Source organism: Megascapheus bottae, chromosome 25 (assembly GCF_031878675.1).
Source record: "Megascapheus bottae isolate mThoBot1 chromosome 25, mThoBot2.hap1, whole genome shotgun sequence".
NCBI lineage: Eukaryota > Metazoa > Chordata > Mammalia > Rodentia > Geomyidae > Megascapheus > Megascapheus bottae.
This window is the reverse complement of record NC_143533.1, coordinates 21,042,482-21,069,927: the sequence shown is the minus strand read 5'-3', so window position 1 is coordinate 21,069,927 and position 27,446 is coordinate 21,042,482. Positions and strand designations below refer to the sequence as shown.

At 38.7% G+C, this 27,446-nt stretch overlaps 1 protein-coding gene across 8 annotated transcripts in view; it reads right to left on the bottom strand.

Moving 5' to 3' along the window:
- The window catches only part of Frmd5 (FERM domain containing 5), a 252,087-nt gene that overhangs the window by 111,253 nt on the left and 113,388 nt on the right, over positions 1–27,446 (bottom strand). The window contains exon 1 of one of the 8 annotated variants that reach the window (XM_090318464.1): positions 7,237–7,300. The exons of the other annotated variants lie outside the window; for them this stretch is intronic. The gene's annotated coding sequence lies outside the window, so the exon portion shown is untranslated. Of the gene's footprint in view, positions 1–7,236; positions 7,301–27,446 lie in introns of those variants that run through there. 8 annotated transcript variants of the gene reach the window in all.

Here is a 27,446-nt window from a genome sequence, read left to right as displayed (position 1 = left end):
ACTGCGTCATATGTCACAAAAATTAAAGGAACAACTAATGCAACATTGCCTGTAACACGTAGTCAGAGAATACTCATCAACAGAATTAGAGCACCACCAGAAATGCTTCTGGCAAACTCCATGGTTTCTCTCAACATCACAACCTCATGTGAGTGAGAGGAAGTGGGGTCCTTTCTACTGACCAATTCCTCTCAAGTTTATAGCGCCTAGCTAGTGAGGACTATTTGTTAGCAGGCAGCAACAAGGAAGGAGGAAGAATAAAATGGAGAAAGGAATGGCCAGAAGGGCATTCAGAGTATTAGGGGGGGAAAAAAAACAGAAGGAAAAAGAGTAGAAAGGGGAAATGTGGTATTTACCACATACTTTCTTTTACATGTGAATATGCTCCTATTATATTATGACTAGGGAACGAGATGGTTGTTTTAGGAAAACTGGAAATGGTGCTGGCTGTGGTTCGAGTGGTAGCGTGCTAGCTGTGAGCTGAGGAGCTCAGGGACAGTACCTAGGCCCAGAGTTCTAGCCCCACCATCGATTAAAAAAAAAGGGGGGGGGAGGGAAGGTAGCTGTTCTCCTATGGAAAGCCTAAGGACAAAGCACTATCTCACAAAGGGGGAAAATCATTGTTCCTTTGGCTCAAGGTGAGTACTTGATATGGGTCACTGCGACTCGGGGTTCAATAGTTGTTCTATTTCTTCTTACCTATGGGAGGAATGGAGGCTGTCTCTTCGTTGCTGCCATCATTCAGAACCCTGAGATATCATGTAACACCCCACTTGAGCTTTGCAGTCATCTTCCTTATTATTTTATTATTATTTTGTTGGTCACAGGGCTTGAACTGGAGGCCTAGGTGCTGTGCTTGAGTTCTCTTCATTCAAGACTAGTGCTCTACCACTTTGAGCCACAGCTCCACATCTGGATTTTTTTTTTTTTTTTAGTGATTAATTGGAGATAAGAATATCATTGTGGGCCGGGAGTTTGGCCTAGTGGTAGACTGCTTGCCTAGCATGCACGAAGACCCGGGTTTGATTCCTCGGTACCACATACATAGAAAAAAAAGCTGGAAGTGCTGTTGAGGCTCAAGTGGTAGAGCTCTAGCCTTGAGGAAAGTCCAAGGACAGTGCTCAGGCCCTGAGCTCAAGCCCAGGACTGGCAAAAACAACAACAACAAAAGAATATCATGGACTTTCCTGCCTGGGCTAGATTTGAACCATGATCCTCAGATCTTAGCCTCCTGGCTTACAGGCATGAGCCATGAGTGCCTGGTTGGCCTAGTAACACTTGACACAGTAGGCCCTTAGTACATAAATCCCGAATGAACAAATGAACTTGGCATTCATTGGGAAAAAATGAAGGAGGTATCTTATTCTTCCTTTCTCAAGTAATCCTCAAAGAAAATTACTTTGGCATCTTTAGACTTCAACAGAGAACAAGTAGGATAAAAATCCTAAGTAAATAGAAAAAGAGAAAGTAATAAGTAGCTACATATGTGTTAATACATCATATTCTGAATAGGAGACACATCATACATTGTGCAGTAAATAAATTTGAGCCAATAATAATAGTAAGTACAATAATGAGCTTTAGTGTTACAATGTCAGTTCTACATGGTACATGTTTTCATTTATGTTTTTAAGGTTAATTCAGCATCTAATTACCAAACCCAATTAAGGCAAACAGAAAAGTAAAGTGGTCCATAGACAAAAACAATGGCTCAAGAGGCTAATCTTAATTTAAATTTCCAATATCCCTTCATAGCAGTAGCTTTCTTAGAGTATATGCTAGCTTACTTTGACATAATTCTGTTGGCTCTCTAACTGAAATACAACACTGTTGTAATTATTTTTCCAAGAACAACAATAGTCACTACAGTTTTTAAAGTACTTCCTAATCTTTTTAGTGGCTGCAATTTCTTGGCAACAACACAACACATAAATTTTTATACCTTGAAGCTGAATTAAAGCTAACCAACTGAATTTTCCTAAGTTCTAAAACACCAAGAACTACAGCATCCACACAGATTATAAATTTTCCTCACTGATAGAAGCTGAAACAATTCTTAAAAGATAACTGTTTAAGCAGGGCGCCATTGGCTCGCACCTGTAATCCTAGCTACTCAGGAGGCTAAGATCTGAGTAGTTACCCTTATTGGTGTGAGCCACTGGTGCCAGGCTTTGTAAATGGTTTATTTTAGCTCATCGTTCCAGAGTTTCTGGAGTTAGAACATCACGGTGGGAGCACACGAAACAACACAACTGGTTACCTCATGGCCAAATTGTGAAAAAGAGAAAGAGGGAGAAACCAGCATCCCACAATCTCCTTCAAGGGCCTGCTCCCTATGACCTGAAAACTTCTCACCAGGATTTACTTCCTAAAAGATTCCAAGGCCAGGAGTTTGGCCTAGTGGTAGAGCGCTTGCCTAGCATACATGAAGGCCTGGGTTCAATTCCTTGGTACCATATACATAGAAAAAAGCTGGAAGTGGTCCTGTGGCTCAAGTGGTAGAGCTCAAGACTTGAGAAAGCCCAGGGACAGTGCCCAGGCCCTTAGTTCAAGGCCCAGGACTGGAAAAAAAAAGTTGCTACACTATCTTGTCCTGATATTGGCACCCTAAGGATCATGCCTTTAACTCATAGGCCTCTAGGGCTATTTCAAATTCAAACTACCAATATTGACAGTTGGCATGTGGACAGTTTAAAATGTGGTGTTTTGGTTGGGTGAAAATTTCCCTACCAAATACATCTGTGATCACCAATTCTTTAAGCACAGAGCTTAGAAGAAATAAAAGTGGAGGGGAAAAAAAATCCTCATGAAATCATAGCAGAAAGTATACCATAGGTTTTCATCACTTCCATTTTAAATCCAAATTTTAAGGAAAAAAAATTGGGGCATCCAAATAACAAATTCCTTTCAAGTCCCAGAATTCAAAGATCCCTGAATAATGAAAATTATATAATGTCTTGGACACAAGATACTCTGGTGATTACTTCTAAATTCCCACATCATTATCATTAAGGAACACCAGCTGTGAGCCTGAAGAATCCGGAGTCCTTTATACAATGAAGATATAGACAGGATGTCACTGCTTGTACACAAGTACACAGCCTGGCTCTAGTTAACATCTCTGGGACTATGTGGTTACTGAAGATAGTGGCATCCTGGAATCCGGCAGTGGAAGCGCCAGTCTTAGTTCAGTCACCTACGCAATGTGTGACCTGGAACAAAGTGTTCAACTTCCTATTATTCCTTTGAAATACCTCACCATGTTGCTTCAATAAATATTAAGAGTTATCATCATTAGTATTATTGAACAATTATATTAAACCTGTTAAACCTAGTTATGTACAAATTACATATGTATACACATACATGCATACTGCACACATATATGTATACATGTATATCTATCTTCATTAGCCAAATTTCAAACTTACGATTTAGAAATCAATTCAAACAGCCAAAATGAAAGATACTCTAAGGCAGGATATGGCATTCCTACTAAGAAGTAAAAATTAGTTACCTAAGTCAGTCACCTGAAATAATAGCAGAAAGTCAGTCACCTGACTCAAATAACTACTTAATTTTTTCTTATTGAAACACAATAAAGTTAATGATACTCTGCAAAAGGAGCTGTGAATACAACCTATAGTGCACAGGCTGACTTAAATTTCCTTTAATGCAAAGATTCAGGGTTGGGATTATCCTTACATACAAAGAAAGGCTTTTGATTTTCCTGACCCATCATCCATTAAGAGCAGCTTAAAAAGCCAGCTGAGAGACCACTGCTGCCTACCAGGAAGCTGCCAATAGGATGTAAGTTATAAACAGAGCCACATTTTGTAGGAAATATTTTTAAACTTTAAAGGTCAACTTCTGTGCAGTACTTCATAATTTACAAAGTTCCTGCAGCTCCCTACTTTCTTTCTGCACAACTGGGAAGTGAACAGGGCACCCTTCACAATAATTCTAGGGCCTGCATTCAGCAGAGGTGATTTTGTTTGTCAGAAAAGGTGACTTTACATCATTTCACTCAACCAGTTGCACCTTTTTAAAAAAACTCAGCCTTGTGAGACTCAAAAATAAATCAGCTCTTCACTGCTTAGTTTTTAAAGGCAAAATAGACACCCAGAAAAAAAATGAGATTTTAAACCATGAATGTTCTTATATACTATATAAAGCTGCAACATAAATTACTTTCTCTGCTTCAACTTTCATGCTCTGTCTCATCTTTCATGGACTTTCCTCCAAGGATGTAGGGGCTTAGGTTCTTCTTTTCAACTCATATCAATTTAGAAAATACTTCCCTCAATCTAAGAAATGAATTCAAGAAATGTATCTATGTATCTATATCTATATATCTGTATATCTAAAATACCTGGCCAGTTTCTACAGATGGGCAAGCCAATAATATGTGCCTTCATGGAGTTATACTCTGCTTTAAGTAGCTATAATGCAAGACAGAAAAAGTCAGGCCACACCATATAGTAAGGGCTACATTAAAGGTATGTGATGGAACTAGGATTTAAAGATTAGAGAGTGCCCTCTGGTGGAGGGGGGAGGAGATGATGGGCAGATTTCCCATTGGAAGACCTAAGTCTTCAACTTTTCAGCTTGAGAGAAGCATTCTAGTGCAAGACTGGGGGAAGGGAAACAGTGAAGGTTTAAGGGAAGAGCCTTCCTGAGTGGAAAGAATATATTATAAAGGGATTTGAATACCCTGCTGCACTCCTAAAGATATAACAGTCCATTCAATGAATCAGCAATATTGGGGCATACCTTTCAGCTATGTAAGAGATAGAAATAAGAGAATCACAGGTAAAAACATAAGAACCTATTTGAAAAATAATAAAAACAAGCTGTTGTGACTGAAGTGGTAGAGTGCTCACTTAGAAGTGAGTGACCTTCAGCTCAAACCCAAGTACCATCTAAAATTTTTGAAAAATAGCCTGACTACCTTGCCCTCTCAAGGTGAAAAAGTAGGCTAGTATGAACATTTGCTGTTAAAAGATGATTATTTCTTTAGAAAATGTTTTTCCTTTGGTTAGTCGCTAAAATTTACCATCTGATAACTGTGTTCAGGTTGAAAAAATCTCATCCCATAAACTGGATCACAATTCCAGATAATACATACTGTCCCTTTCAAATATAAAAATATTCAAGGCTGGAGGCAGTGGCTCATGCCTGTAATCCTAGTTACTCAGGAGGCTGAGATCTGACGATCAAGGTTCAAATCCATCTGGACACTAAAGAACATGAGACTTTTATCTCTAATTAATCACTAGAAAATGGGAAGTGGAGCTGTGGCTCAAGGGGCAGGGTGGTAGCCTTGAGCTGAAGAGCTCAGGGGCAGCACCCAGGCCCAGAGTTCAAGCCCCATGACCCACAAAAAGTAAAAAATAAAAAATAAAGTATCATAGACATAAAAACCTATGACTCTATAGACATAAGCTTTTATTTCATAAATTAATATATTTCTATGACATATAAACCCTTAGCCTAATTTTGACTAAGTTCTAAATACTAAGTCCCAGTGATTGTAATTAGAGGTTCTCTCCTTGAACACTTGTTTGTTAAACTTGTCATTTAAAATATGATTTAAACATAAGCCATATAATGAATGATTGTTGTTCTTAAGGTACTATGTTATCTCTCATCACTTTTGCTGTCCCTTGGTTATCTTATATTGTTACACTGTCTCCCTTTGTTACCTGATATATTGGATATATTTGTATTTGGTTATTTGAAATTGGATAGGGAAGGGGGGGAGGGGAGGACAAGAAGAGGGGTAGGGGTGGGAGGGAGGGAAATGGGGACCAAGACATGTGAAAGGGTATCAATGTATGGGAATGAATGCACCATCTATCTGGCAAATATCATGTAACCCTTCTATTAATTACAATAAACAATATATGAAAAAAAATAAAGTATCCAAGCTGGGTGCTAGTGGCTCATGTTTGTAATCCTTGCTACTAAGAAAACTGAGATCGGTCCAAAGCCAGCCCAGGCAGGAAAGTCTATGAGGAGAGTCCATGAGTCAATAAACCTCCAAAAAGCTAGAAGTGGAGCTGAGGCTCAAGTGGTAAGAGTGTCAACTTTGAGCAAAAAAAAAAAAAAAAAAAAAAAAACACCTCCCCACCCCCCAAAAAACCCAAACAAACCAGTATCCATGGCCTGAGTTCAAGCCTCAGGACCAGCACAAGAAAAAAAAAAAAGTTCCCTAAACTTTTTACAGCAAAAAATTCTGTTTCTAAATTGCCTATAAATTACATATAAATAAAACCTCAAGAAAAAAAAATGCAGTTCATTTTCTGGTAAGTCTTAGTATTTCTTTCCTCAGGCAAATACAAGAAAAGTTGGAATATCTCAGAGTTTCAAATTCCATTTCCTGGTCCCTCCAGCAACTTTGCACTCAGAAACATGTATAAAAACAAACACTGCTTTGCCAAAACATCTCAACATTTGTCATAGCATTTACAGTACTGGAGATTTTTGAATACAGTAATAGTGATAGTAGTGATTGTATATAACAAATACTATAGTAAAGGAATTAACATGATTTGAAAACTGCCTGCAAAATGGAGAGAGACTTATGATTAGTTTTGGATCCTATTTTGCTACTCACTGATTATCATTCTGATGCATCAATAATAGCTGAAAGGCATGATTTGATGATCTCATCCTGGATATTAAGAATCTTGATTCATCATTTTTAGTCTGAGTGCTAAGACTCATGGGAGCCTCTCAAAAACCCTAATAGGTACTGAAAGTCATTTTTACTTCAAACAGCTTCTTTGCTTCACAGCCTAAATAATGTCACTTTTTTTTTCTGAGTTGAAATTATGGTACTAACCAATTACAATTTTTCCATATCGATCATAAGTCATGGTGGGCTCTGATCAATAAAATTAGGAAACGGATGAGTTATTAATCGATACAGAATTATAAATCTCTCAACACAGGAAGGCCTTGGGAAACAGAAGTAATTTGAAAAAAAAAAAAAAAAAACCAAACCTTTGGCAGGGGAAAAATGGAAACCATGTAGTTATCTTTTCAGCTAATATATACTTTGTGCTTTTCTGTGCTGGGTTCTCCAAAAGACCTTAGGATGACAAGAATACCACTGAGATAGTTCATGGTTACAGGCTAACATAACTTTCCAGATGCAATATGAAAGGCCTAGTCAAATGTTGATCTGAGAATTAGTTCACGTAAGAAATGAAAAGTTACCAAACCTCTTACCCTGATGGTCTCAGCTTTTGTGGCACATGGACATTTCCTAAGTCTCCATTTCAGAAGTCTTGTACTTAGATACTAAACCCTAAGGAAAAAGTGTGCTGGGCCCCTTTGAGCTATAGGATGAAGCCAGGGCTGGGAGGTTAGATCACAAAGCCTGGCTCTGACCAGGTCAGCATTGAAGATGGATGAGTCTGGGCAGGCAGGAGGATCGTTTGTCTTGAACAGTATAAACCTGGAGACATTTGTTGCTTCCTCCTATGCAGTAGATCTCTGTAAAACTCATCAAGCCCCGAAGGGTTTTATAGATGCTGATGTTAGATACAGGGCCATCAGACAATGACCCACTTTCTTCCCCTCCTCCTGACATGCAGACAACTAATTTTAAAGTATTATATGGGAAATGAAGTCTTGGCCAGCTAGATTTCAAAATTCTAAAGTGGTACCCATTCTAAAGGGGAAATAAACTGTTGCCAACAAGACGTTACTCAGTCCTTAAATAGTCATAATGCATTATAGATCTTAAAGGAGGATGTAAGCTTCTAAGCTCCTATTTCCATTGTAAGAGAATAAATGTTCTTTTCTTAATTTCAGTAAGTTCTACCCCAACCTATTTTATACTTACAATAATAATACTGATAATAAAAATAAACCCACTCAAAGCTGGGCGTAGTGGTTCATGCCTATAATCCTACCTACTCAGGAGGCAGAGATCTAAGGATCTTGGTTTAAAGCCAGGTTCAAAGCCATCCCAGGCATTAAAAGACTGAGAGAATCGTATCTCTAATTAATCACTAGAAAAGAGGAAGTGGAGCTGTGGCTCAAGAGCTCAGGAACAATGCCCAGGCCCCATGACCCACAAGAAAAAAGAAAAAAAAAACCCACTCAGTTGTATATACTCAGATGAGGATATAAATATAGAATATTTTTATATCATTTTAGGTAGTACTTTCCTTTTAGTTATCCACTATATTACAGTAAAGTAGTATGTGTATACCCATGTATGCATTCAGAGTTGTCTGCATGCATTCTATTTGATTCATTTCTTCTACACATGTCTCATATAGGAAGGAATGAGCCAATGCTTGAGTGAAAAAAAAAAAGGCGATCCAAATTTAATTATTCACTCGCCTGATGAGAGAAGAGAATTGTGGGAAAGCACAAGTCCTAACTGGCAAAAGAGTCAACACTTAGGTGAAGGAAAAGCTGTGAACAAATAAGGAGGTTTCCTGGACTAGTGTTCATTACTTAAGGTGATCCCTTCTTTGAGTTTTCTCCCAGTCTGAAGTGCCCAGAAGTGAGCATACCAGAGACCTACTGGTCAATATCAATCTCAACAGTTACTGTAGGGAAAAGGTACTCTGTCTGAAATCACAAGACTTCTTTTGCTCACTTTCCCTGAATATTTTCCCCAGGACATTTTCTTTTTAATTTTTAAATTAATTTTTTTTTGCAGTCCTGGAGCTTGAAACTAGGGGCCTGGGCACTGTCCTTGGGCACTTTTTGCTCAAGGCTAGCACTCTGCCACTTGAGCCACACACAGCTTCACTTCTGAACTTTTTTGTGTATGTGGTACCAAGGAATCAAACCCAGGACTTCATGCATGCTACGTGAGCATTCTACCATTAGGCTTCATTCCCAGCCCATCCCCAGGAGATCTTTAGACCAAGAATGATAGGTTAGAGTACATCCATGTCAATGGGTAGCTGACAGTTTAATCCTAAAATGTGCTGGTCACCTATGAGGGCTAAGAGGTTATATAAATAAAATATCATAAAAACAGTTAATTCTCCTTTTTCTTCTAATGAAACATACATAGTGCACTATCCTGTGATAGAAAACACTACTAGAGAAGCTTGAAGTTTTTTCTTTTTCTTTTTTTTTTTTTTTTTTTGCCAGTCCTGGGCTTGAGCTCAGGGCCTGAGCACTGTCCTTGGACTTTCTCAAGGCTAGAGCTCTAGCCCTTGAGCCTCAGCACCATTTCTGGCTTTTTTCTATGTATGTGGTACATACATGCATAGGGTCTTCATGCATGCTAGGCAAGCACTTTAACCACTAGGCCAAACTCCCAGCCCCTTGAAGTTTTTTCTTTTGGAGGGACAAAATGGGGAAGTTATTACAAAAAGATACACTTTTCTTTCTTTTCCTTCCTTTCTTCTTTCCTTCCTTCCTTCCTTCTTTACTTCCTCCCTTTCTCTCCTACCCCTTTCTTCCGGTTGGTTATGGGGCTTGAACTCAGTGACTGGGCACTGTCCCTGAGCTTTTTCCCTCAAAGCTAACATCTTGAGCCATAACACCACTTCCAGTTTTCTGGTGGTTAATGGAAAATAAGAGTCTCATGGACTTTCCTGCCTGGGGTGGCTTAGAACCATGATCCTCTGATATCAGCCTCCTGAGTAACTAGGATTACAGGCGTGAGCCACCAACACCCAGCAGACACACATTTCTTTTAAAATATTTTTAAATAGATAAGGGAAAACATTGATTTCATTAATGATCAAAATATTAATAAAAAATTAACAAAAACTCTTAAGAGACCAATTTTGAGGTAGCAAACTGGTAACAAGCAGAACAGAAAGGCAACGTTCTATACTTTATTGTAACTTTATGTTAAACATTCTGGCAAATGTGCAAAAATTTAATTTTTTATATATTTTTTTATTGTAATTAATAAAAGGGTTACATGATTTTGCCAGATAGAAGGTGCATTAATTCACATACATTGATACCCTTTCACATGTCTTGGTACCTATTACCCTCCCCCGCACCCACCCCCCACCCACCACCCCCCGTCCAAAAATTTAATTTCTAATAACCTTGACTCAGTCATTCTATTACTGGCATTTTTTTTTCGCCAGTCCTGGGCCTTGAACTCAGGGCCTGAGCACTATCCTTGGGCTTTCTCAAGACTAGAGCTCTACCACTTGAGCCACAGCACCACCCAGGTTTTTGTGCATGGTAGACAAGCACTTCTACCACTAGGCCAAACTCCCAGGCCCCATTCAATTGATTTGCATTACACAGTTATTATTTGCAAGGGCTTTCTCAAGGACAGAGCTCTACCACTTGAGCCTCAGCACCACTTCTGGCATTTTGTTGATGGAGGTTTTGAACCTGGGTCTTCGTGCATGCTGGGGAAGCACTCTACCATAGCTATGGCAAACTCCTGGCCCCATCCTCAGTTTTAAATTGCAATAGAGGTAGAGATTACACTGAGTCCTAGTCTCAAAGTTTGGGCCACTGACTCTAAGGATCAGTAAGAGATAGCACATTTCCTCTTAAGTTATTTTCCTAGAACCAAGTTTTTCAACAAACACCATCGTATCCAGAAGAGCCAGCTGGGAAAAGAAAAGCAGCTAATAGTTTTGGAATTGCTCTGTGCTAAAAGAACAACAACAAAGAGCACATTTCTCACCAGGCTCAGTGGCTCATGCCTATAATCCTAAGTACTGAGGAGGCTGAGATCTGAGTATCGCCGGTTCAAAGCCATCCCGGGCTCTAAAGTCCTTAAGACTCTTATCTCCAATTAATCACTAGAAAATGGGAAGTTGGGCTGTGGCTCCAGGGGGTGGGTGGTAGCCTTGAGCCAAAGAGCTCAGGGGCATCTCCCAGGTCCAGAGTTCAAGCCCCATGACTGACAAAACAAACAACCCCCCCCCACATTTCTCATTGGTGTATGTGTTGTGTGTGTGCACATGTCCACACAAATGCACTGGGACTTCATCTCAGGGCCTCATGCTCTAACTCAACTTTTTCCTATCAAGATTAGCACTCTGCCACTTGAGCCACACCTCCAGTTCCAGCTTTTTTTCTGGTTAATTGGAGGTCTCATGGAGTTTTTTTTTTTGGTGGGTCATTGGGCTTGAACTAGGCCTGAGTGCTATCCCTGAGCTCTTCAGCTCAAGGTTACTGCCCTACCCCTTGAGCCAAGTCCCATTTCCTGTTTTTCTAGAGGTTATTTGGAGATAAAGAGTCTCAGGTCCTTTGTACCCCCCGCTGGCTTTGAACCTTGATCCTCATATCTCAGCCTCCTGAGTAGCTAGGATTACAGGCATGAGCCACCGTGCCAGACTGTCTCATGGATTTCTGCCAGGGCTGGCTTTGAACCTTAATTCTTAGGCCCCACTTTGTAGCTAGGATTATAAATGTCAGGCAGTAACATCAGGCTCATTATTTTATCTTAACTGTTCAAGTAATCTTACTCTAAGCTGTCCCTGAGCTTCTTTTGCTCAAGGCTAGTGCTCTACCATTTGAATTATAGCTCCACTTCCAGCTTTTCTGGTAGTTTTCTTGAGTAAGAGTCTCATGGACTTTCCTAGCCTAGCTGGCTTTGAACCAGGATCCTCAGTTCTCAGCCTCCTGAGCAGCTAGGATTACATATGTGAGCCAATGCTTGGCTTAATAATTTACTTTTCATTTTATGTTTAGATTAATAAATAATAGTACATAATAATGGAGTTGGGTGTGATATTTCAAGATATGTATACAGTATTCAGACTAATTAACATTTCCTTCACCTTATTTCCTCATTTGGAACCTTTCAGTTCCTTTCTTCCAGATTTAAAGTTATAATAGGTCATCTTGAACAATAGGCATCCCCACATTCTGAAGAACACTAAAATCTTAACTTGATTTTGTTACTTCTTATCAAACTTCCAGTTATCCACCCATTCCTCTACCCTTGCCAGACTCCAGTAATGATTATTCTACCTTAAAATTTTATTTTTCTTCTACAAAGGAGAAAATACACGATTTTGTCTGCTTTTGAGTTATTTTACTTAGCATAATGTCTTCAAGTCTTGTCATTTATGCCCAGCCGGCCTGGACTACAATTCTCCTATATATGCTACCTACATAGGTAGGATGACAGGCATGTGCCACCACTAACAGCTTTTTATTTCTTGACATGGGGTCTTATAAACATTTTGCCCTAGCTGGCCCTGAACCCATCTATCTTTCCACCTTCTAACTTCATGTGTACACTCAATCTAGAATTTTTTGTGGTGTGTTTAAGATTTTTTTTAGACCTTTTTCTGCAGTTCATTAAATGTTGATTGCTAATTTTTCTATATTAATATCCTGGCTTACAAATGTAAATTGTATTTTTAAATTTAATTTTATTGTAAAGTTGTACAGAGGGGTTAAGTTATATAGGTAAGGCAATGAGTACATTTCTTGAACATTGTTACCCCCCTCTTTTGTTTTTCTCCCACTTTCCCTCCCTCTCACCCCCAGTTTCAATCTCCCCCAAGTTGTAAAATTCATTTCCAACACAGTGTCTTGTGAGTATCATTGTTGAAAATTTTCAAAAAAGTGGTATTTGCTGAGCACCTTTCCTTTAAATAGATAAGAGAGAAATGTTAAGTGATTAACTTACATCAGAACAATTCTTTTCAAAACAGACACAAAATTCTTACCTTTAAAATTCTATTGCAAAACAATTATTCAACATCTGTCAGCAAAAGCAACTGCGTTACACTTCTTGAAGGTCATGAAAATAAGAAAGACATAGCTAAAACCTGTGATGATATATTCTCCTTAAACAATAAAAGATCCTGAATATCTGAGATATTATTTTCATGACTTGCATGTTATATGTATGTGCTATAATTATATTACTACCTCCACTTCCTCATTTATAAAGAAAAAATAATATTGAGTCTATTGAGGGAGGGAACACTGATCTAAATTCTTGTCCAAGGATAAACAGTGTAGAGTTGATTAATTTCCAATTAAAAAAACAAAACATGTTTGCTGCTTTTTGTTGTTATTGGTTGTGAGGCTTGAACTTAAGGTCTGGGTGCTATCCCTAAGCTTTTACACTCAAGCCTAGTGCCCTATCACTTGAAGTATAGTGCCACTTCTGTTTTTTTGGTGATTAATTGGAGATAAGAATCTCATGGACTTTCCCCACCAGGCTCACATCAAACCACAATCCTTAGATTTCAGCCTCATTACTCTGGAGATTACAGGTGTAAGCCACTGGTGCCTATCTTCTCTTTTTCTCTAGGAAGGAAATTTGTTCCGGACCCTGTATCTTATCAGCATTTGTTTCCAAAGAATTGAAAGAGTACACTGTATCCTACATTGGTTTCAGTGATCAGATCTTGTCCTTTTCCTTAAGATTGGATGAGTTAGAGAGAAATTTTGAATTGTTTGAGATTTTGAATAAAACTGTCATAGAAGGGGCTGGGAGTTTGGCCTAGTGGTAGAGTGCTTGCCTAGCATGCACAAAGACCTGGGTTCAATTCCTTGGTACCACAAACATAGGAAAAAGCTGGAATTGGTGTTGAGGCTCAAGTGGTAGAGCTCTAGTCTTGAGAAAAGTCCAAGGACAGTGCTCAGGCCCTGAGCTCAAGCCCAGGACTGGCAAACAAACAAACAAACAAAAACTGTCATAGAAGGCTTGCTATAAAATATTTCCAAAATCAAATAAAAGCAGACAACTCGAAGTAGCTCTGTGGCTCAAGGGGTATAGTACTACCCTTGAGCTGAGGAGCTCAGGGACAGAGCCCAGGCTTCAAGCCCAGAGTTCAAGCTCCACAGCTAACAGAAAAAAAAAAAAAAAAAAAAAGAAGTAGACCACTGTCCCTATACTATCTGAAGACACCTTAACTAACCAAAACAATCCTTAAAAGAACAGAGTTGCGGGCTGGGAGTTTGGCCTAGTGGTAGAGTGCTTGCCTAGCATGCATAAAGACCCGGGTTCAATTCCTGGGTACCACATACATAGAAAAAAGCCGGAAGTGGTGCTGAGGCTCAAGTGGTAGAGCTCTAGCCTTGAGAAAGTCCAAGGACAGTGCTCAGGCACTGAGCTCAAGCCCAGGACTGGCAAAAAAAAAAAAAAAAAAAAAAAAAAAGAACAGAGTTGGAAACTCATACTTTCCAATTTCAGAACTTACCATAAAGCTACAGTAATCATAACAGTGTGATACTAGCATATATATATATATATATATATATATATATATATATATATAGAGAGAGAGAGAGAGAGAGAGAGAGAGAGAGAGAGAGAGAGAGAGATACCACTGGAATAGAGAATGTAGAAACAAACCCTCACATTTATAGTCATCCTTCAGTAAGGGGGCAAGACTATTTAGTGGGTAAAGGACAATCTTATCAACAAACGATGTCACAATATCTATATACAAAATGACACAAACTTTTAAAAATGATGTAAAATATGATTAAAGACCTAATCCTAGCTACTCAGGAAGCTAAGATCTCAGGATTTTGGTTCAAAGCCAATCCAGGCAGACAAATCTGAGACTCTGACCTCCAATCCTTGATCTCACTAGCACATATAATTCAAGGCCACTCTTTAAATGCATGAAAGTATCATGATGAAACACATTAGAAATAAGTTCTACCTTTGCTTTGAGGAAATCCTGTGTGTGTGTGTGTGTGTGTGTGTGTGTGTGTGTGTGTGTGTGTGTGTGTATTTGTGTGTATGAAAGTTCACATTTATTTCTCTGTTCAAAAGTTGGTAAAAGAAGCTCAACTGTCTAGATCTGGAGCTCAAGAGAAGAGAGGTAATGAAGAGACAAGACATTTAGTAGTTTGAGATCCAAAAATATTACTTTACATTACTGCCTGGGATAGTAATCATTTATCTCATTCACCAGAATAGTTTACAAGTTTCCTATGAAGTAAAAGTTGTTGTTGTTTTACTTGCTACTGTGCAGTATCAGCTCAGCATCTGTGTTGGTTTGTGGGAAGGGAGAATGTTCCACGAATACCTTTTACATTGAACTGAATCTGACTCTGGACAGAGAGCCTTCATGCCTTTCTCTATCTGTTCTACCTGGATCTAAAATTTACAGATGCCTTTTCAATCTCAGTTAATAATTTTGGCTCATCTGCTAATGCAAAATCAGAGGTTTGCAACTAGTCCATACCAAGCTGGAAGGAGGTCATATTTCAGTGTCCATTTTACTACATGCACACCATCCAACAAACAATGTGAGGCGCAGCCCCCTCCTTTCCTCCCTCCCTGTTTTTTGCTCATTCAGTTTTAGATTTGTCTTGTAATACCTATCCCCCTGAGGAATCTTGGCACAGAGTTTCACAGCCAAAAAATAAGGCACAAGGTCAAGTCGTGCTCCCTTATCAGGGAGGATATTCTTCCCTTTTTTCCTTTTGGGAGCACTTCAACTAACCCTGTTTTACTTTGGCTGCTTTGCCTCATTTCTAAAATATTTCATTATACTCCATAGACCTTCCCTTGATGCCCTAGTTAATTAAGTTTACATAATTTCCTACTGATTAGTTTTGAACAGCTTGCTCTGGATTTTCTCTCCTTTAATTTTCTGTCTTTTCTGACTACTTAAAATCCTTGACTATGGACTTGAGAAAGTCTATGTTGTTCCTACAATGTTCACTGTTGTACACCCAAAAAAGCAAATAAATACTGTGGTACTTGGAGTAATCTGGGATTATCTATTCCAGGAACAGAGACTTTTGGATGGAATGGAGCAAGAAGCAAATAATAACGAACACCAAGAAAGTATTAAGTTGTATTCTTTCACGAGCAAAAATCAATTACCACCCATCCCTTATGCATAACACAGTTCTTATACTGGCTCATATCATGTGCAATTCTTTCTCTAGTCTTAGGAATTTATAGCATCATTATAAAGAGTTAACATGCATTTTGAAAATTATTGCTCATTATATTCATCAACTGCCTTGAGAAGTGACAACTCTTTTGTATAACTGAAGATAATAAATTAAAATATAAAAATGAAAAAAAGCATTGCTCAGGCTGATTTATATCCCTCTACAAATAAAATCCTGAACTGACATTTTTTCTGAATTTTGAGCTCATAAATAGCTTACAAGGCAATTAAGAAACCCATTAATTCTGGCTATCTTTGTGGCTGATATGAATTGCTACACAACCAATGAAAGTTTCTAATAATGGAAATAGTGAAAATTAACAGGTCAGCTGTGCCACAGTCTGGTCCATCTGCTACATACAGACAGCCTCTGAGGACAATGAGGGAGGGAAGAGAGCCCAAAATATCAACACCCATCTCTTCAGGCCTTTTATGAGCCAAGAAATGGCAATAGGCTTTAAAGTTATTCAGAAACCTGATTTTCAAATGAAATCTTAAATTTTCTTGGCATTTTAGAAATACGAGTATTTCTTTTAATAGCCTTTGTGTGTGGTGTGTGTGTGTGTGTGTGTGTGTGTGTGTGTGTGTGTGTGTGTGATAGTCTTTGGGGCTTTGAATTCAGGGCCCGGGCACTGTTCCTGAGCTTGTGCTCTGCAACTAGCTAGTATTAAAGGCATGAGCCAATAGTGCATAGCAAAAAAAACAAAAACCCACAACAACAACAACAACAACAAAAAAGCCATTCTTAAGACCCTTCAAAATTTCACAGTCATTTTTCCCCCCTACTAATTTTTTGTTGTTGTTGTTGGTTGTGGGACTTGAACTCTTGGCCTGGTCATCATCCCTGAGCTCTTTAGCTCAAGGCTATCGTCCTACCCCTTGAGCCACAGTGCCACTTCTGATTTTCTAGTGGTTAACTGGAGATAAAGTCTCAGGACTTTGTGCCTGGGCTGGCTTTGAACTGCAATCCTCAGATCTCAGCCTCCTGAGTAGCTAGGATTATAGGCGTGAGCCATCATGCTGGGTTTCACTTGCTTATATGTAATAGTTTATCTGGATTATCACAGTTTGAGTAGATTGAGAAGTGTCTAGATTAGTAAAGAAAACTTTCGGATGTGTTTGTAAAGGCATTTCCAAAGAGAATTAACTAGAGGGGAATAACGAATGATGAATAATGAATGTAGGAGCTAGATGGAGTAAGAGGGAGGAAAGAAGAGAGCTCCATAGGGCGGGTATTCTTTTTTATATATATATATATATATTTTTTTTTATTGTAATTAGTAAAAGGGTTAGATAATATTTGCCAGATAGAAGGTGCATTAATTCACATACATTGATACCCTTTCACATGCCTTGGTACCCATTTCCCTCCCCCTCCCCTACCCCCCACCCGTCTTGGTTTTCCCCCTTCCCTATCAAATTTCAAATATCCAAAAGGGCGGGTATTCTTTCTCTCTGCTTTCTGGCCACCCAAGGGTAAGCTTCTCTCCCCTACACTCTCTGTAGAAGATGGACCCTTGAAAACCATGAGTCACAATCAGTCTTTCCTCCCTCAGGCTCTTTCTCACACAAAATCTAACACATTCTGTTAATACAATGAGACAAAGGAAAACCCCTTTCCTTGGGAAGGTCTTATCAACACAGACAGGAAAAAGAAGACTCAAGATGGCAGCAAGTCTTCAAATACACTCTCTCCATTAATTAAGAATAAGTACACAGTGCCTAAACCAAACCAATCAATGCAATTTTTTATTTTTTGCAGTACTATAGTTTGAACTCAGGACCTCATGTTTGTGAGATGGTCTGCCATTTGAAATCTCATTCCATTATTCTTTTGTTTTTATGGAAGACTACCTCATTTTACATGCCAAGAGATGCAATGATAGAGGTTGCTTTTAAAAAGAACTTTAAGGCCGGGAGTTTGGCCTAGTGGTTAAAGTGCTTGCCTAGCATGCATGAAGACCTGGGTTCAATCCTCGGTACCACATACATAGAAAAAAGCCAGAAGTGGTGCTGAGGCTCAAGTGGTAGAGCTCTAGCCTTGAGAAAGTCCAAGGACAGTGCTCAGGCCCTGAGCTCAAGCCCAGGACTGGCAAAAAAAAAAAAAAAGAACTTTAAATCAATTTCCACAGATAATACAGAGGGTGTTTTTTTTTAAACCCAGACATACATAATCACTTCCCCAAAGCATAGTTGAAGGTCATATTATGCAGTGATGAGATGTCAAGCAAAGGAATACATACATTTCAATTTGCAAGCTCACAAATAAGTGTCTGTACTTGGAGGGAAAAAATTCTTAGGCTTGGGAATGAAAGATAAGATATAGAACACTAGCTAATTGGCTAATTCACAAGGATAGCTTCTCCTTGGAACAAGCATAATTCCCATTATGATAAGCACTTTGAAGGTGTTCTGAAGGAAGGAGAGATAAAGTTTGGCAATTAAGTTAGTGCTTTCCCCAGTGAATTTTGGCTCCAACAATGGTGCCAAAGGAGTGTGATGCAATTATGAAACTAAATTTCACAGGATTTTGTAAATGCCTCGTTGTAAATGCTCACAATTCAGGATGTGCTTCTCAGATTCTGGCTACATGCTTTAAATGATGGCATAAAATGCTCTTCTGTCACCTTAGGGCCTCAATGAGCATATCTAAATACCATAAGATATGTCATGTGGTAACAAAACAGTGAAAACCTAACTGGAAATACACAAAGGCTCTTTAGAATGCACTAAGATGTACAATTTCATGGCAAAGAGTAGAAGAAAAATCCAGATGGTCCTATCACACCAAATGCATCCACTTTAAATAAGAAAATCTATTTCACCAACTCCTCTTAAAATATTCAAAACAGGGGTTAAACATGTGGCTCAAGGGTAGAGGACTTGCCTAACATGAAGTCCTATCCTAGGCTTAATCCCCAGATACACACACATCCCTAAATAGTTTATCAAGAGTAGATTTTCTTTTCTTAAGGTAGTGTCGCATGGTTACTAATGATATTTTCAATCTGTATGCTTAAATCTGGACTGTAGAAATGCTGTCCATGTATATTATATCACACCTGACAACAACTTTAGTGGTGCAGCTCAGGCTTCTAACTTGCTGAAAGGCTACTAGCTAAGCTTTAGCTGAGCACAGGCTTTCTCTTCCCACTCTTTTTTACTTCATTGTTGTTCAGTGTTTTACTGTTTCATTTTTACTTCTGTTGATGTGAAAAGTGTTGAATGCTTTTGCCGTTTCATACATTGGTTGTTGTGCTGAACATCTAAGACACTGAGATAAAAGTAAACCCAGAATAAAACCAGATCAAACTATGAAACAAACAGAGCATTCACAATGGTAAAGGCTAAGAAAGAACAAGAACATAAAGACACCGAGCAAAGATTTTAAAAGCCATCTGTGTCAAATGGTTCCTTAGTCCAATATCATCTTTCTGACAGAAGCTCCACAATCACAGTCACCATGTTGCTGTTTAGTAGCTATTACTGATAGTTTTACAAACTCTTAAGGGTATTACTGACAGTTTTAATAACTCTTAAGGCCATTCACTTCATTTTTTTTTTTTGCCAGTCCTTGGCTTGATTTCAGGGCCTGAGCACTGCTCTAGGGCGCTCCTCAAGGCTAGTGCTCTACCACATGAGCCACAGCATCATTTCCAGCTTTTCTATGTATGTGGTACCGAGGAATTGAACCTGGGTCTTCATGCATGCTAGGCAAGCTACTCTACCAAACTCCTGGCTACCATCCACCTCACTGATACTAATTCTCTGTAATTTCCTGATGTGAATTCAGATATAAACATATCTATTATCAGTCTCCTTGCAATTTCACTCTTCTTTCCTCTAGTAAAAACATACAACAAATCTGGACCTCTCCCACCTGTTCCACAATCTAATATTAGATGAAGCTACCACACTCTTGTAAGTTTTGCATTTCTCCAGGTTAACTATCCATTTACCTTTTTTCCCCCAGTGAATTTTAGTAACAGGTGTTTCTCAAATTTGTGTTAAAAAAAGAAATACAGACATGTAAGACATTGTAATTGTAGTATCTATAGTAAAAAACTGACAACTCTAAGAATACTTCCTGAGTTGTAAACTCAGAGGCCATCATTCCCATCAGAGAATATTTCTAACTCTGCAACGATGATGACTACCATCCACAAGTGGAGAAGCAACATGTGTTAACCACAACCAGGGGCTGGGATATGAAGATACTGTGATTTGAGAACAAAGGGAAATATTTACCCCTGGAAATCTAATATATATAACCAGGAAATGTTCCCAAATGCAAAAGTTTCACTTGGTAGCTGGCATTGATATAGATTTTAATTTAACATATTCAATAATCAATTTATGGTGAAATTTAAGAGTTGAGAAAGTATTCCAAATAGATATATAATATATACAATATTACTGATATATTAATATATTATATTATCAGTTATATATATTATAATTATACATGTTATATATAATCATACCAGTGTTATATAAACCACTGTTTTCCAGAGCAGAGTACTAAAAAAATAAATTAAACTCAGTTATAGGGCTAGCACTAGAGGAGGGTCCTGTGAGAGGCAAACAGAAAAGAAAAGAGACAAGAAATAGTTAAAGAGACAAGACAAGAAATATAAAAAGACTATTTCTGGGTTGGCCGGGAGTTTGGCCTAGTGGTAGAGTGCTTGCCTAGCATGCACAAGGACCCGGGTTCAATTTCTCGGTACCACATACATAGAAAAAAGTCAGAAATGGCACTGAGGCTCAAGTGGTAGAGTTCTAACCTTGAGAAAGTCCAAGGACAGTGCTCAGGCCCTGAGCTCAAGCCCATGACTGGCAAAAAAAAAAAAAAAAAAAGAAAAAAAAAAAGAAAAGACTATTTCTGGCAACAGAGTAAATAAGGTAACTTGAAAAGCCTCACTCAACAACAATTAAAATAAACCACAGAGTAAAATATATTCATTCATTTAAACACACAGTTAAGTATGCAAAAGAATAAAGAAACTACTTTGAAGCCAGAGTGTAAAAAAAAGTAAAACATAAGATCAGGCAAGTGATCAGAAAATATAGCAATCCTGTAGGTGGTGGGGTGCAGATACCAAATTTTTAACAAGGGCATCATAGGTCAGTGAAAGCCAAAGGGGTAGAAAAACCGAGCTAAAAAGTTTGGCACAGAAAGCTATGGCAAATTCATATTTTAGAAAAATTCTGGCAAAAGTATGGATTTGAAATAACAAAACATGAGGACGACAACAGGCTAGAAGACTGTAAGTAATAGCCAACAGGGCTGAGGATAAGCAAAGTCCTGGGCTCACTTCTCAGTATATTTACAAAAAGAAAAAAAATAGGGCGAGGAGTTTGGCCCAGTGGTAGAGTGCTTGCCTAGCATGCATGAAGACTCAGGTTTGATTCCTTGGTCCCACATACATAGAAAAAACCTGAAGTGGTGCTGTGGCTCAAGTGATAGGGTTCTAGCCCTGAGAAAGCCCTAGGACAGTGCTCAGGTCCTGATTTCAAGCTCGAGGACTGGCAAAAAAAAAGGGGGGAGGGGGAGGAAGAGGAGGAGGAGGAGGAGGAGGAGGAGGAGGAGGAGAAGACGGAGGAGAAGTAGTAAATTCAATTTTAGCCTTATTGAGCGCTAACATAAAGCTAAGAATTTTACATGTGTTACCTTACTTCATTCTTACAAAGAGACCCTATACCATCAGTACATCCTGTTATCAGTAATGAAACTGAGACTTAGGCTCAGTATCAATTGGTTATTTAAGATATGGTATGTGGCTGATGGTTTCTGTAGAAGTTGAGAAAAGAGATCATATTGAGAAGACACAAGGCTGTCAGTCAGGCATGGCAAAAAGGCAGCTGCTTAATGAGAACACGAGTAGTATTTGAATATGTTATACAATATCTATGATATTATAAAAGGGAAACTGGCATTTTCTAAGTAAACTAAATGTAGACTTACCATGTAGGCGACACCACTATTCCACTCCTAGGAATAAACCCAGAAGTAAAAACAGGTGTTCAAACAAATATTAGTATATGAATGTTCACAGCTGCTCTATTAATAACAGCCAAAATGATGAAACAATACAGATTTCCATCCAGTGATGAATGGCTTATTCATACAGTGGAATATTATTCAGTTATAGAAAGAATATACTGTGGATGAACCTTGAAAACATTATACAAAGTGAAAGATGCTACGCTCCAAAGGCTGTATAGTGTATGACTTCATGAAAATCCAAACAGGCAAATCTACAGATACAGAAGGCAGATTAGTGGTTTTCAGGGGCTTGCAGGCAGGAGAAAATTAAGAGTGACTGCTTAGTGGGTTTCCTTTTGGAATGAAAAAAAAATGTTCTGGAACTATACAGTGGGGGTGGAAATATAAGACTATGAGTGTACTCATTTCACTGAATTGTTTGCTTTAAAATGGTTACATTTGTACATTTTATATGTTTTTATTTATTTTTCTTTCTTTTGACAGTCCTGAGGATTTATCTCAGTGCCTGGGTTGCTGTCCCCGAGCCTCCTTCTGCTTAGTGTTTTGCTACATGAACCACAACGCCACTTCCTGCTTTTCTGAGTAGTTTATTGGAGATAAGAGTCTCACAATAGCTGGGCTGGTGGCTCACGCCTGTAATCCTAGCTACTCAGGAGGCTGAGATCTGAGGATCTGGTTCAAAGCCACCCTGGGCACTAAAAAATGTGGGGCTCTTATCTCCAATTAACCACTAAAAAAACCAGAAGAGGGGCTGAGGTTCAAGGGATAGGGTGGTGGCCTTGAGCTGATGAAGAGCTCGGGGACAGCACCTAGGCCCAGAGTTCAAGCTCCATGAACTCCCTGCCAAAAAAAAAAAAAAAAAAAAAGTCTCACAGACTTTTGTGTTGGGCTGACTTTGAACTGCAATCCTCAGATCTCAGCCTCCTGAGTGGCTAGGATTATAGGCATGAGCCAATGGTGCCTGGCTATCATAAAATTTAAAACGGACATCTTCACTTACTGATAAAACATCTCCATAAAATATGTACAGGGAAAGTCTGATAGACTCACACTTTTAACCTAAGTCCTGTGATTTAAAAGCAATAATTCGGACAGTATCTACTATCTTGTGCCTGTCATCATGAATACTTGGAAGATAATAGGAAGGGTTGTAGTTAAAAGTCAATAGGACAAAAGCACCAGACTCTATGTGGAAGACATAGGCTGTAGGCATGGCTCAGGTGATAGGGCACTTGCCTAACTACCACTGAGGTTCCGAGTTCATTCACCAATACCCCCTTAAAAAGGCAATAATTATGTTCTTGATGAAATGTTAGTATAATAAAAGGGGCTTTAGCTTTACTAAAGCACTTCACTGTTCACTATGAAGATCATTCATGGTCTTGATAGTACAAGATAACTAGAAAATAAAAGAGCCAGTTTATATAGGTTTAAAGAATGTTAAGAAAGCAGGACTCAAAAACCCTAACAATAGGGACCGGGAGTGTAGCCTAGTGGTAGAGTGCTCGCCTAGCATGCACGAAGCCCTGGGTTTGATTCCTCAGTACCACATACACAGAAAAGCCAGAAGTGACTATGTGGCTTACGTGGCAGAGTGCTGGCCTTGGGCAAAAAGTGTTCAAGGACAGTGCCCAGGTCCTGAGTTCAAGCCCCAGAGCTGGCAAAAAAAAAAACCAAACAAAAAAAAACTAAACTAAAAAAACACCTAACAATATTACAGAAGGGGAAAAAAATGTGGTGCCAGCACTAGGGCTTGCACTCACGACTTTGGCACCATCCCTTAGTTTTCTCACTCAAGGCTTGGTCTCTACCACTTGAGCCATTGCTTCATTTCCATCTCTTTTTGTGGTGATGGACTAGACAGAAGAGTCTCATGGACTTACTTGTTCTGCCTGGCTTCAAACTAAAATTCTGAAATATTAGCTTCCTGAGTAGCTAGGATGATAGGACTGAACCACTGGTGTGCAGCTCATAAAAATGGAAATTTAAGAGAAATGCAGTTAGCATATTTTAACTATTTAGAAGGAAAATAATCACTGCAGACTCATCTGAAATACATGGAACAATTGCACTGGGTTGTCACATAACGTTTCAAGTGTGGCTGGTGAAGACAATTAACTTTGGACTCTTACTATGTACTACATAACAGTATGTATACCTTTCAGCATCTGATAACCGAGATTAGAACCTGTCCAATATCTGTGGTAATGATGGAGTTTATATGTAAGCTGTGCTTGGTGATACATACTTATAATCCTGGGGTTCCAGCAATGGGAAGGCTGAGGCAGGAAGATCACAAGTTTCAGGCTATATAATAAGACCTCCGTATCAGTGAATGAAGATATGTATTTATTTAAAGTGCTTACAAAACTGCTTAGAACATAGAATAAACTCAAGAAATACAAACTATCATCATTATCATCCTGGGTATTGAAGAATTACTTATATGTAAGAAGAAATTACTGCTCTGGGCCAGACATTTTCTAACTCTTGGGTGTACACATAAAATTAAAATTGAAAGCCCCAATAGGTAAGATCCTTGAATGTTTATCTAGTATTCATTCAAGGAATTTTTCAGTATTAGGTATTTGTGGAACAGCTAGGGGTTTGAAAAGGAAACACATTATTCTCCAAGAAAATGACTTTCTAGTTAAGGAGATAGGACAGGATTTTAATAGATCTTTTAAGATATAATTCACATACTAAACATATACAAGTTGAATATTCTTATCGGAAATGCCTAGTACCAGAAATGTTCAGATTTTGGAGTTTTTAAGATTTGGGAATATTTTCATAGGCTATCAGTTGAGTATTCCTAGAGAATCTGAAATGCTTCAAAGTTTGAAATTATTTAAAGCATTTGTCAACCCCTTAAGAAGTTAATTTTTTTTCCCCTTAAGGAGTTTCTAACTTAAGGTTTTAGATTTTCAGAGAAAGCATGCTAAGCACGTACAACTCAATGGCTCTAATTGTATCCACAGTTATTCAACCATCATCATAATCAGTTTTAGAACATTATTTTTTGGCCAGTCCTGGGCTTGAACTTAGGGCCTGGGTACTGTCCTTGAGCTTTCTCAAGACTAGAGCTCTACCCCTTAAACCACAGTACCACTTCTGGCTTTTTCTTGTGTATATGGTACCAAGGAATCAAATGCAGGGTTATGTGCATGCTAGGCAAGCACTCTACCACGAGGCCACACTCCCAGCCTTAGAACAGTTTCTATTATCCTCTCAAAAGGGACCCTGTAGAAGTCACTCCTGCATTCCCCTTTTCTCCAATAGCACTAAGCAATAATTCCATAATTTTTTTGTGTGTGTGGGTCATGGAGCTTGAACTCTGGGCCTAGGTGTTGTCCCTGAGCTCTTTATCTCAAGGCTACCACCCTTATCCCTTGAGCCTCAGCTCCACTTCTGGTTTTCTAGTAGTTAACTAGAGATAAGAGTCACACAGACTTTTTAGTGCCTAGGCTGGCTTTGAACCATGATCCTCAGATCTCAGCCTTCTGAGTAGCTAGGATTACAGGCGTAAGCCACCATGCCCAGCTTCACCATTTCTCTTCTACCTTTCCCCCAAACCTGTATGTTCAGAGAGGTGTTCAGGTCTGGAGGTAAGAGTTAAACCAGCAGCACCAGAGGCCATCATTTATTCCTTCCATGCATTATACCAGGCACCTTGATAAAAGTGCTTTACATGCAAAATCTCCTTGCTATTATTATTATTGTTGTTGTTGTTGCCTGTCAGGACCTGGGCACTGTCCTTGGGCACTTTTTGCACAATGATAATTCTCTGCCACTGGAGCCACAGTGCTACTTCTGGCTTTTTCTATGTATGTGGTACCGAGGAATCAAACCAAGGGCTTTGCGCATGCTAGGCAAACACTCTACCACTAGCCCACACTCCCTGCCCCTTGCTATTATTAATTTACAAAAAGATAAACTGACATTTTGTCAGGATAATTACTTTGCCTGAAGTCATGTGTCACGGGCTAGACCCATTAACTCATTTTATTTTTTGGCCAGTCCTGGGCTTGAGCTCAGGGCCTGAGCACTGTCCTTGGACTTTCTCAAGGCTAGAGCTCTACCACTTGAGCCTCAGTGCCACTTCCAGCTTTTTTTCTATGTATGTGGTACCGAGGAATTCAACTCGAGTCTTCGTTCATGCTAGGCAAGCACTCTACCACTAGGCCAAACTCCCGGCCCCAACTCATTTTATTTTTTTGGCTTGTTTTATTTTGTTCTGGGGTCTTTTGAGCAATGGCAGTGGTGTTTAGTTTTGTTGTTTTAATAATCTTGCAAATTAGTCTGGCATATTCCAGACTTAGCTACTTACTGTAAGATTATTTAGTTGTAATTTTAGCTACTTAGGAGGTTAGGATCTGAGGCTAATGGTTTGAATCCATGAGATTCCTGTTTCCAATTAACCACCAGAAAAAAAAAGTGGTACTATGGTTCAAAGTGATAGAGTGCTAGCCTTGAGTGCAAAAGGTCACTGACATCCCCCAAGCCAACCGCTTCCCCCAAAAAAATTAGTCCTGCATTTTGTAGATTCCCATTAAAAACTCAGGTAGGTCTTTAAGAAAACAAAACAAAAAAGTTGATTACTATAACAAAGACTTTATTGGCACTGGAAAGGACAGGAAGGTAGTGTTTCTGAGTCTTCAGATCTAACCACATGTCCCACATTTGGTTAACCTCCATTCTGTTATTTTATTGGACTTACTAAGTACTATACTTTCCAACCTATGGTTTTGCATGGTTTTATGTGCATGTGTCCTTGGGAAAAAGAAGACAGAAGAAGCCCTCTGCAAAACAGCTCTTACAATGACTGTATGTATAGTAGTGCATGCAGCAAGGTAAGGTAAAACATTAGAAGTGCAAGTTATAAAGACGCAGAAATGAGAAAGTGGCTGAGTAGGTCCAAAGGCCTAACAATATATATATATGTATATATATATGTATATATATGTATTTGTCTTTCAGACCTCTTTACCTTTGTTTTAAAGAGCACAGCAAACACTTCCCACATACTGATTTTCAGCTGGAACACACACACACACACACACACACACACACACACACACACACACACACACACCCTCCATTCCTCAATTCACTTTAAGATATGTGACTTAGGGAACCCTTACACCAGTTTTCATTTTAAACTCAACTGTTTTGGAGCTGAAGCCAGGGAAAGACCTTGGCGATACCAAGAATCTGAAAATGTGTGCTATAGATAAACATTAGATATACCAGGGTACAAATGTAGATCCTACTCTACAAGATTAAAAAAAAAAGCAAGTTGCCATTTAATTTTTTTAAATTTTTTATTGTAATTAGTAAAAGGGTTACATGATATTTGCCAGATAGAAGGTGCATTAATTCACAGACATTGATACATGTGCAACTTGCTTTTTCTTTGGATTCTCAGGAGGCTCATCTGTAAAATTACTGAGGGAATTATCAATAGAAATAGCTGGTGCATAGTATTCTTTAGATGTTCCACATTACCAATTTAATTACATGTATGATAGCCAGATTTTATGTTTAGACTTATAACTACATTTCAGTGTTACAATTATATTCTATTC